This window comes from Herpailurus yagouaroundi, unplaced genomic scaffold (assembly GCF_014898765.1).
Source record: "Herpailurus yagouaroundi ecotype Mexico unplaced genomic scaffold, PumYag 182, whole genome shotgun sequence".
Lineage (NCBI taxonomy): Eukaryota > Metazoa > Chordata > Mammalia > Carnivora > Felidae > Herpailurus > Herpailurus yagouaroundi.
The window spans coordinates 36296456-36305681 of NW_024412413.1; positions in this window are offsets into that span (position 1 = coordinate 36296456).

Here is a 9226-nt window from a genome sequence, read left to right on the forward strand (position 1 = left end):
AAAAGAAAAGAAAAGAAAAGAAAAGAAAAGAAAAGAAAAGAAAAGAAGTCGTCTGTAAAATGTTTAGAAGCTTGGGTTTTAACATGGAAAAGAAAAAAAGTAGAGTAACTATAATAGACTATTTCAAGTCCTACCACTTCCTTGGATCCTTCCTGACCTCTTCAATGCAAGCATTGTCATCCTATTCTGAAATCCTCTGCCTTCCTGTCTGTGCTGCCCATTGGTGCTGATACTCTGTACCTAGCTATCTCCAATTTATCTTTGTTTCGCAGACATTCTTTTCCCTTTGTCATAACTATGACTTATGTGATGGAGAATGGAAACCAGGCTGAAATTGTGAATAAAATAAAAACAGCTTTTAAGAGAAAATCAGCACAATGGCCATAGAACAGGATTTCCTTTTTAACACAAACACTAATACATGTTATTTTTTAATTGGACTTACAAGTACTATTTATAAACTGCTGTGTCTTATCCATGCAACTGTCATGGAAAGACATGAGTGAAATGAGGGAATGTTATCTCTCAAATCTATGAGACAGGAAAATGATTCAAGAATGGTCCTCTTTAAAAAGCAATAATTACCTTCTAGAACCACACTGGCAACCATATTGGTGTACATGTCATGAATTTGACGATTTGAGGCTACAATAAGGTAAGCTTAAGTTAACAAAGCTTATAACATCAAATTTTCTTGGTAATTGGAAGAAAAGTGAAGTATTTAAAGGAGGCAATATAGAAAAATAGTTTTTAACAATTGGGAAGTATCAATTTGTTGATTTGAAGGGATAAAAGACAAGATTACCATAAAAGAGTGGCACAATTTTAGGTCTGCCTTACACGGTACTGTTTCTACTCTACAAAAGATGCCTGTGGTGAAGTCTGTGAAATCAGTTCATGAAAACAGAAAATTTTGGCTAAAGTACTTTCTCCAAATTGAGACTCTTTTAGAAATGTTATAACAAAAACACAAGAGACTATCAATCACTGAATTAATTACAACTAATTTAGACTTAAAATTCTAAATGGAACTCAATCTGATGTTGCCTCAAGGTTTGCAAAAATTGGCAAAAGGAATTTTAATCCATGTTTTTACAACAGAAATTCATTTGACACTATATGAGAATATATAGCCCTGGTTAATACCCATTGAGCTTAAGCAAAATCAACTATGTCATAGGAATCATTTTCCTGAGGAAAATACGAAACAATTTTTTGAAGTAATTAAACATTGCATTTAGATTAGTCTGTGATCTACCACTATGACAACTCACAATGAACAATCTTGAATTGGACCATTTATCTGAATTTTTTTCTTAAAATTTTTTTAAGGTGTTTTTTTTTGTTTGTTTGTTTTGTTTTGTTTTGTTTTTTGAGACAGAGAGAGAGAGAGACAGACAGAGCCTGAGCAGGGGAGGGGCAGACAGAGACGGAGAAACAGAATCTGAAGCAGGCTCCAGGCTCTGTCAGCACTGAACTGGTAAATTGGAGATCATGACCTGAGCCAAAGTGGGCTGCTTGACCAAGTGAGCCACCCAGGAGTCCCCACTTATCTTAATTCTTAAGTCTTCAGGTGTTTTTTTTTTCCTAACAAGGGAGCTTTACTGAATTTTTTTTTAAATAATGAGATACTAATACTATATATTTCAATATTTGATGTTCTTTATATTACCTCATTTTAAAATTTTTTTAAGTTTATTTGAGAGAGAGAGAGAGAGAGAGAGAGAGAGAGAAAAGGAGCGGGGGAGGGGCCGAGAGGAGAGACAGAATCCAAAGCAGGCTGTATGCCATCAGTTCAGAGCCTGATGTGGGGCCCGAACCCACAAACCGTGAGATCATGACCTCAGCCAAGATCAAGTGTCAGACACATAACCCACTGAGACACCCAAGGGCCTCCATATTACCTCATTTTAATTGGAATGTAAGTGATGATGAATTTATGTTGTGTTATGTAATCAGTTCTTCTTATCCTCAGACTGAACACCCCTATAACTTCCTGAAGTAGATCTTAAAAAGAAAAAAAAAACAAAAAAGTGATACCAGTCATGGTCTAATTGAAAGCTGGATAAAAGCAACCCTTGGAAACTTGATTCAAACAACTTGGTCTGGGAATAACTTGGCTTTCTCATATAAAATATAAAACTGAGCAAGCTACTAGGGAGCAGGAGCAGCTATCTGGTAGGCCTAACATTTCAGACTCTTTTGAAATGAGCAAATCACCCAGTTTCTTCCTCAACATGAAGAAGCACAGTGTAGGGCTATCAATTAGGGTCAATAATCTCTCAAAAGCTGAAGTTGATTTCCATTTTCTGCAATATGTCAGATTAGTTGCCCTCAGAAATCTTGCTGGTACACAATACCTAAGAATAGCGTGCAAAATGTACATTTAAAAAAAAAAAAACTTCTAAAAAATTCATGGATAAGCTGGCAGAAAAATAAGGGAAATTCTCAGAGGCCAGAACTGTCAACAAAGTACAAATCCAGCAAGCCCTGAAGTACTCAAACTGGCATCCACAGTTTGATTTTAACTGACCCCAGCACTGATTTAGGGAAGCATTAAAAAAAAAAAAATTCTAAACCTCCTGAAGGTTAGGAAATCAGAATGGAGACCTCCACGTAACGCCGGACACAACCTGAGTGGATGTGGCTGAGAATATATCATACGTTCATCGTAACGCTTCCTCTTTGTGGACACAGAGGAAGACTCTCCCAGCCTCTCCTGCAGTTTGTTTGGGTCTGTGTGACAGCAGTCTGGCCAGTAGGATGTGGTGGAAATAATGTACTCCATTTCCAGACCTGGCTCTCTAGAGGTAATGTGTTCCACATACTCAAGTTAAAAAATGTGGGAAGTCAGCCCACTCCACATCAGACTTGGCATGAGGAAAACAGCCATCATTTTCTTAAGTCACTGAAATTTGGGGGCTTACTTTTAAATACCTTTAGTCTAATAATTTTGATTATTACAATCATTGTACCAAGAGGGGAAAAAAAGAAACCTAAAAACATCTTGCTCCACAGAGAAAAATAATAGAAACACCTGCCCTCAATAGGTATGGTGGGGGAATACAATAATGCTGGAATTAATACCAATAGGTATGGTGGGGGAAGAAAAGTTCAAGCAAAAAATTAGAGCGTCCCCAAATTGTTAGAGCTCCCAGGTACACTGCAGGTGAAACGCAAAATTTCCCCCTGGAAACAAAACTTAAATCTAAGATCACATTTTCTTAAAGATACAATTTTAGGATTATATTACAAATAAAAATATCAAACCACAGAAGGAAAAAAGCCACATGCATGAGAGAGCAGAAGCAGTAAACTGAAGCAGAAATACAAAAGCTACAAATACTAGAATTATCAGAGATTATAAATGTTTATATTAATAAAACATTATAATAGAATTGTAATTAAGCATTACCATGATCTCTAAATTTCCCATGCAGATTTGGAAAGAACCAAATATAACTTCTAGAAATTAAAATGTAACAACTGAATTTAGAAACTCCAGATTAGACACGAAGTAAACGCTGAAGAACAAATGAACTGAAGGAAATGAAGTATTTAGAATGCAGCAAAGACATAAAACAAATATGGAAAATATGAAAGTTAAGAAATTTGTAAGCTGGATTCAGATGTTCCAAAGTATACTTATGAAAGTTGGTAATTAGAAATAGAACCAAGCAGAAATTCTTGAAATTTAAAACTCTTTGAATGGAATCGACAGGAGAACTAGTTACATATAACTAAACAGAGAACTAGTAAGATGGTGGGTAGATCAGAAGAAACTATCCCGAATAAAACTTGGGAAAAAAGCCATAGCTTTTTACAAGAGAGGGAAAGATTTAGAAGATACAGTGAAACAATATAATAAACATTTAACTGGACTTCTAGAAAGAGAGCTGAAGAAAAAGACATACAGAATGTTGTACATAACGACAGAGATTTCCAGAATTGATAAAAGACTCTTATTCTAGATTCCAGAAGCTGAATACATCCCAAACACAATAAAAATTAATAATAAGTCAAATAAACAAATAATCTACAATCAGACCTATCCAGAGAAACTTAAGAAATACCAAATACAAAAGCAAATATTAAAAATCCAACAGAACATTTAGAAAGGACTTACATTTAGACCAACAACACATTTCTCAGAAATGGAAGGCAAGAGAGAATTGGATTAAGTTTTCAAGGCAGAGAGAAAAAATAACTTGAAGTGTATACCCAATTAAACCATATTTCGGGAATTGGGATGAATTAAAGATACTGTTATGCAAACATTTAGTAAGAATATTACCACCAACAAATGCTCATTAAAGAAACCTCCAAGGAATGTACTTTAAGAAATCAATTTTAAAAAGCTAAGATGAAAAATGACTTGTGAGGACAGGAAATGGCAAACAACAAATCATTGAAAGTTTGACTTTACCAAACAATAATATTAACAATGTATAATTGATGGAATTAAAAGCCGATGACAAGGGAACTTCTGTTCTAGAACAGAATAGGTCAGGACAGGAAAGTACTGTTGTTGCAAACTGGACAGAGCCAGATAAATTATAAATATATTTTTATAAAGCATCAGAGAACTTCAGAAGCAACACACTAAAACTCCAGCAAAAAAGAAAAACCCTTTTATGTGAGCAAGGATTTTTATCTTTCTTTCCCCTACGGGTACTTTCTGATTCTGGGTGCTTGCTGAAGAACTGGCTCGATCAGTCAGAGCCCCAGCTTTGGGAAAGAGAACCTACAAAAACAGTGAGTGGGTCTGCGGGACTAACGTGACAAACTGGAAACCAGAGGGAAATGCACAACTCCTCTTCTTCACCGAGTATTTGTTACCCCTTGGTGCTTATACAGGAAGCTGGGAAACTAAGCCAAAAGTTTCCAGAAGCCGAAGTGAAATCTCCAGAAAGTCTTGTAGAAGTGGCCTACCTCAAACATACTGTCTCGCCTTCAGGAAAATTGCTGTATGTTGAAGCAAGTTGGAGACTGGAGAGCTGGGCTCAGATCTCTGAAACGCAGAGCTGAGTTTTCTGCAGTCTTCCAAATCTGACACATGGATCCACCGACACAGAATCAAACCCCATGCAGGGAGAATGGAGGCACAGCAAACACGAGCAAGGGGCAAGCAGAAATGAACAGACTTTACTAAAACTGAAACCCAGCCCCAATCTTGATTGATGTCTGATTGGACTCAGGTGCTCCAACTTTCATTCTATTTACCACAAAGGAAGATGATATCATCTAAAGCCTCTAGAATTATATACAATGTCCAACATGCATTATGAAATTTCTAGAAATGAAGGGATGAGGAAAAATGACCAACCCTCACAAAAAAAGCAGAGGGGAGATGACCAGGTAGTAGAAGTAACAAACAAGGGCTTTCAAAGACCTATGGTTAATATGTTAAAACCAATAGAGAAAAAGAGAGACCAAACAGGGCAAACAGTGGAGAGAGAATTAAAATCCGTAAAAGAAAAATCAAATCAGCATTCTGTCAATAAAAAAGAAAGTATCTGAAATTAATAAATTAAAAGAGGAACTGAACAGCAGACTGGGTCCAACTGACAACAGTGAGCCAGGCTAGGCTCTAGTTTTTTTCCGTGAACTAGTAAATAGGTTTTTAAAAACTGAAGCAAAAAGAAAAACAGTGAGAAAGCATACCCATATAAAAATGAAAAAGATGGCAGGACATTGTCTTTGTTCAGGTATCCAGGCAAACAGATTTTGATGAAAAGATCTGCAGTCCGATTTGTTATTGGGAGCTCTCAGAAAGTCACTGTCAGGGAGGGAAGCAGGACTGAGCAGTGGGAATAGAACTGACATGCTTGCAAGAGAGGACTTAGTCAATCCTGTAGGAGCCGTGGAGTTGGAACTGGCCTTCAGAGACGTCCCAAACTGAGGCAAAGGAGCTGGGCATTTTTACCTCCATGCTGACCTGTCATTGAATGCAGTTGCCTTTGGGAACAAACATAAACTTGGGGGAAAGCAGCTCTCTCTGGCCGACAACCAAGCAAGAACTCAGCTGTGAGTTGTCAGCCGTCAACATTCCTAGCAGCTGGGGAAATAGGTGGAGCATCTGGGTTCACCACAGGCTGGTTCACCGCAGCCTCCACTAAAGCCCACACTTGGTGTGTTTAAATCTACCTGTTTTACATAAGTTCACTCATCTGGGAAAAAACTCCTCCAGGATTCTGGCCTCTTTTTCTATGTAACTTTACAAGGACAAAGTTCTGATGTTCATTGTCTCTCTCCTCTGCTTGTCATTGCAGATTCACCCTTGACTAGCTCCTCTGCTGAGTTAAGGGGTGTATTGTGGTAGGGTGACACTGGAACCAATTCTGAGCCTCTGGTCCCTGGTCTTTCCATGGCCATGGCTGCTCCCTTTATCAACTTACCATAAAAATTGGGCAAAGAATTGTCAAAGGACACAGAACTGGATAATTTGGGTTCTAAACTCACTCTTCTCTATCTTTACTGTTTAACAGAATTTCTGTCTTCTTCTAAGGAATAGAGTCAGTTACCCTTGCCAATATAGCAACTCTTTCTCTTGCCAGCTAGACTCTTAGAATGAGAATCACATCCGTGATCAGATGGCAACCATGGAATAAAACTCCACGAGAATCTGACTTTGTTCCCTGATGGAAGCATTCCTTCTCTGGGAACTAGGCTCTGCATACATTTACAGTCCCAGGTTCAGGAAATATCAAATCCCCAAGTGGATAACCAAGAGAGATGGTAAATGAAGCTACTCCTATTTCCAGTCATTGCCTCTGATTCTTTGCATTCTAACTGAGACAGAGCACGTTTTCATGTTTCTAATTAAGATATATGCTGTGTTCTAGAGGATGGTGCCCTTTCTTTGCAGGAAATCATCTCCAAGCAGGCACTTTGGCTGCATCTTTAAAAGCCTATTTCAGGGGTGCCTGGGTGGCTCAATCAGTTAAGCATCCGACTTCAGCTCAGGTCAGGATCTCACAGTTTGTGAGTTCCAACCCTGCATCGGGCTCTGTGCTGACAGCTCAGGGCCTGGAGTCTGCTTCAGATTCTGTCTCCTTCTCTCTCTGCTCTTCCCCCGCTCATGCTCTGTCTCTCTTTCCTTCAAAAAATAAAAATTTAAAAAAAATGTTTCATTAAAATTTTTTTTTAAAAATCCATTTCATTGTTCTATCAGGGCAGCAGTTTCTGCATGGTGTGGTAGATGAGAGAACCAGCAGATCCCAAGTCATGTGCGTAGTGCTACAATCCTTTTGCTCTAAAGGGGCTGAACAGCAATTCGCAACTAACTGGAAAGGATATAAAAGATATCAGCCTAAAGTAAGTCTTCAAGGCACAAGGAATTAACAGTTCAGATAATGCTGCTGCATTGTCCCTGCTCCCTTAGTCCATAGTTACAATCTTATAAGATTTTCTTACAATCAATTGGCCATGGCAAAAATACAGAGGCCTAGTGTTCAGAAGGTAATACAAGATATTACAGTAATGGTTTATATTCATATAACAGAATGTTATTCTACAATAAAAAATGAAAGAACAATAACTATACTCAAGAGACATCAGCAAGATGATGACATAGGTCATTTCTTATTTTACTTCCTCACATTGGAAGAAAAACTAACAGATATTCAAGAACAAGCAAATCCGCTGAGCAAATCCTAGAATGTGGGGATAAGGCTGAAGCGCCCCCCGCTGCACCACAGATACCAAGACAGACTCCATCCGATGTGAAAGAGATGTTGGCTGTATCACCCCTCTCTCAGGCCAGCACGACAGCACATGATGAAGAGGACTCCCCTGAGCCTTCAGCTACTCCTGCGGGAAAAGAGAACCCAGTAGGGACCACCAGCACCCACATCCCCAGCACTGTGTTTCACTCTGGCTCTGTGCGTGTCACTACTTTCACCTTGCCCCATAGGATTGCAGGGGAATCTGCCAGGCTCCATCATTGGGAAACTGACTGTGGTGAAGAACGGGGCTGGGGAGGGGCGGGGGGGGGGAGGTTAGCAACAAACAGCACACAAAGTTCGAAGTTCGGCAGAAATCCCAACCGGTGGTTTTACTCATCTGCAGCACCAAGTTAGTGGTGGCCTCTGACCAGGGAACTCCACAGAGTGAAGGCCTGCTTGATTCACATACTGTAACGAGGAGTTCTGCCATCCCAAGAGAGTGGTTTGCCCACGCCCAGGCAAGAAGCTGTCACTACCCCACCTACTGTGGGGAGTGCCTCCCAGACACATCTGACCAGAGGAGCTGGCAGGAATTCCTGGAAGCTATGTAGCCGAGCAATGCCCAAACCAAGAGACGGGTAGGCAGGGCTGATGGCCCCCAGAGCAAAGCCAGGAGGTTTTGCTGGCATGAAGGGTTCCCGTGCTACACACAGACTGCGGATTAATTCATAGCCAAGGTTATGGGTAGACCCTGACTCCTTCTAACTGGAGTCTGTTAGAGTTGCCTGGAGTGCTCACTCCCCTTCCCACCCAGGCAAGGGAGCTGAGACAGCTCCACCCATCCCCTGTGGGTCCCAGCCCCATCTGACCAGAAGGGCTGGCAAGAACATCTGGAAGCTGTGTGGCCCAGAGGAGCTGGAGCTGAGAGAAGGGCAAGAAGGGCCAATAGTTCGCAGAGCACAATCACTAGATCTGTTTGGCCAGAGAACTATTATGTTGTATGCCTTAAACTTATACAGTGTTGTATGTCAATTATGTCTCAATAAAACTGGGGGGAGGGGGGGACCTATATGCATCAAATAGATTCACCTCCAAAAGTTAATTCAGTGAAATATTATATTACAGAAGACTGTATTTAGCGTTGGCTTCCTTTATAAAAAGATCTAAGAGCAGAAAACTAAAAATTAAAATATGTAGAGAAACATGATAGAAAAGCAAGGAATGATTAATATAAAATCCTGGACTATGGATACCTTTGCATATTTGGGATGGGGAGGGGAGTGGCTGGTAATTCCATCAGAGAAACATAGAGGGCTTCTAAGGAGCTGGTAATGTTATATTTCTTGAACTTGTGATGGGGATAGGAGCATTAATCTCATTACCATTCTTTTTCCTAGCGGCTCTCAATCTGGGCTGCACATTATGCTATCTAAAGAGCTTTAAAAAAAAAACAAAACATGATGCCCCAGCATCAATTTAATTATCTTCAGGTGCTGGGCATCAATATTCGTAAGAGCTAGGTTTGAGAAACATCACTTTGCAACCTTAACATACTCTTC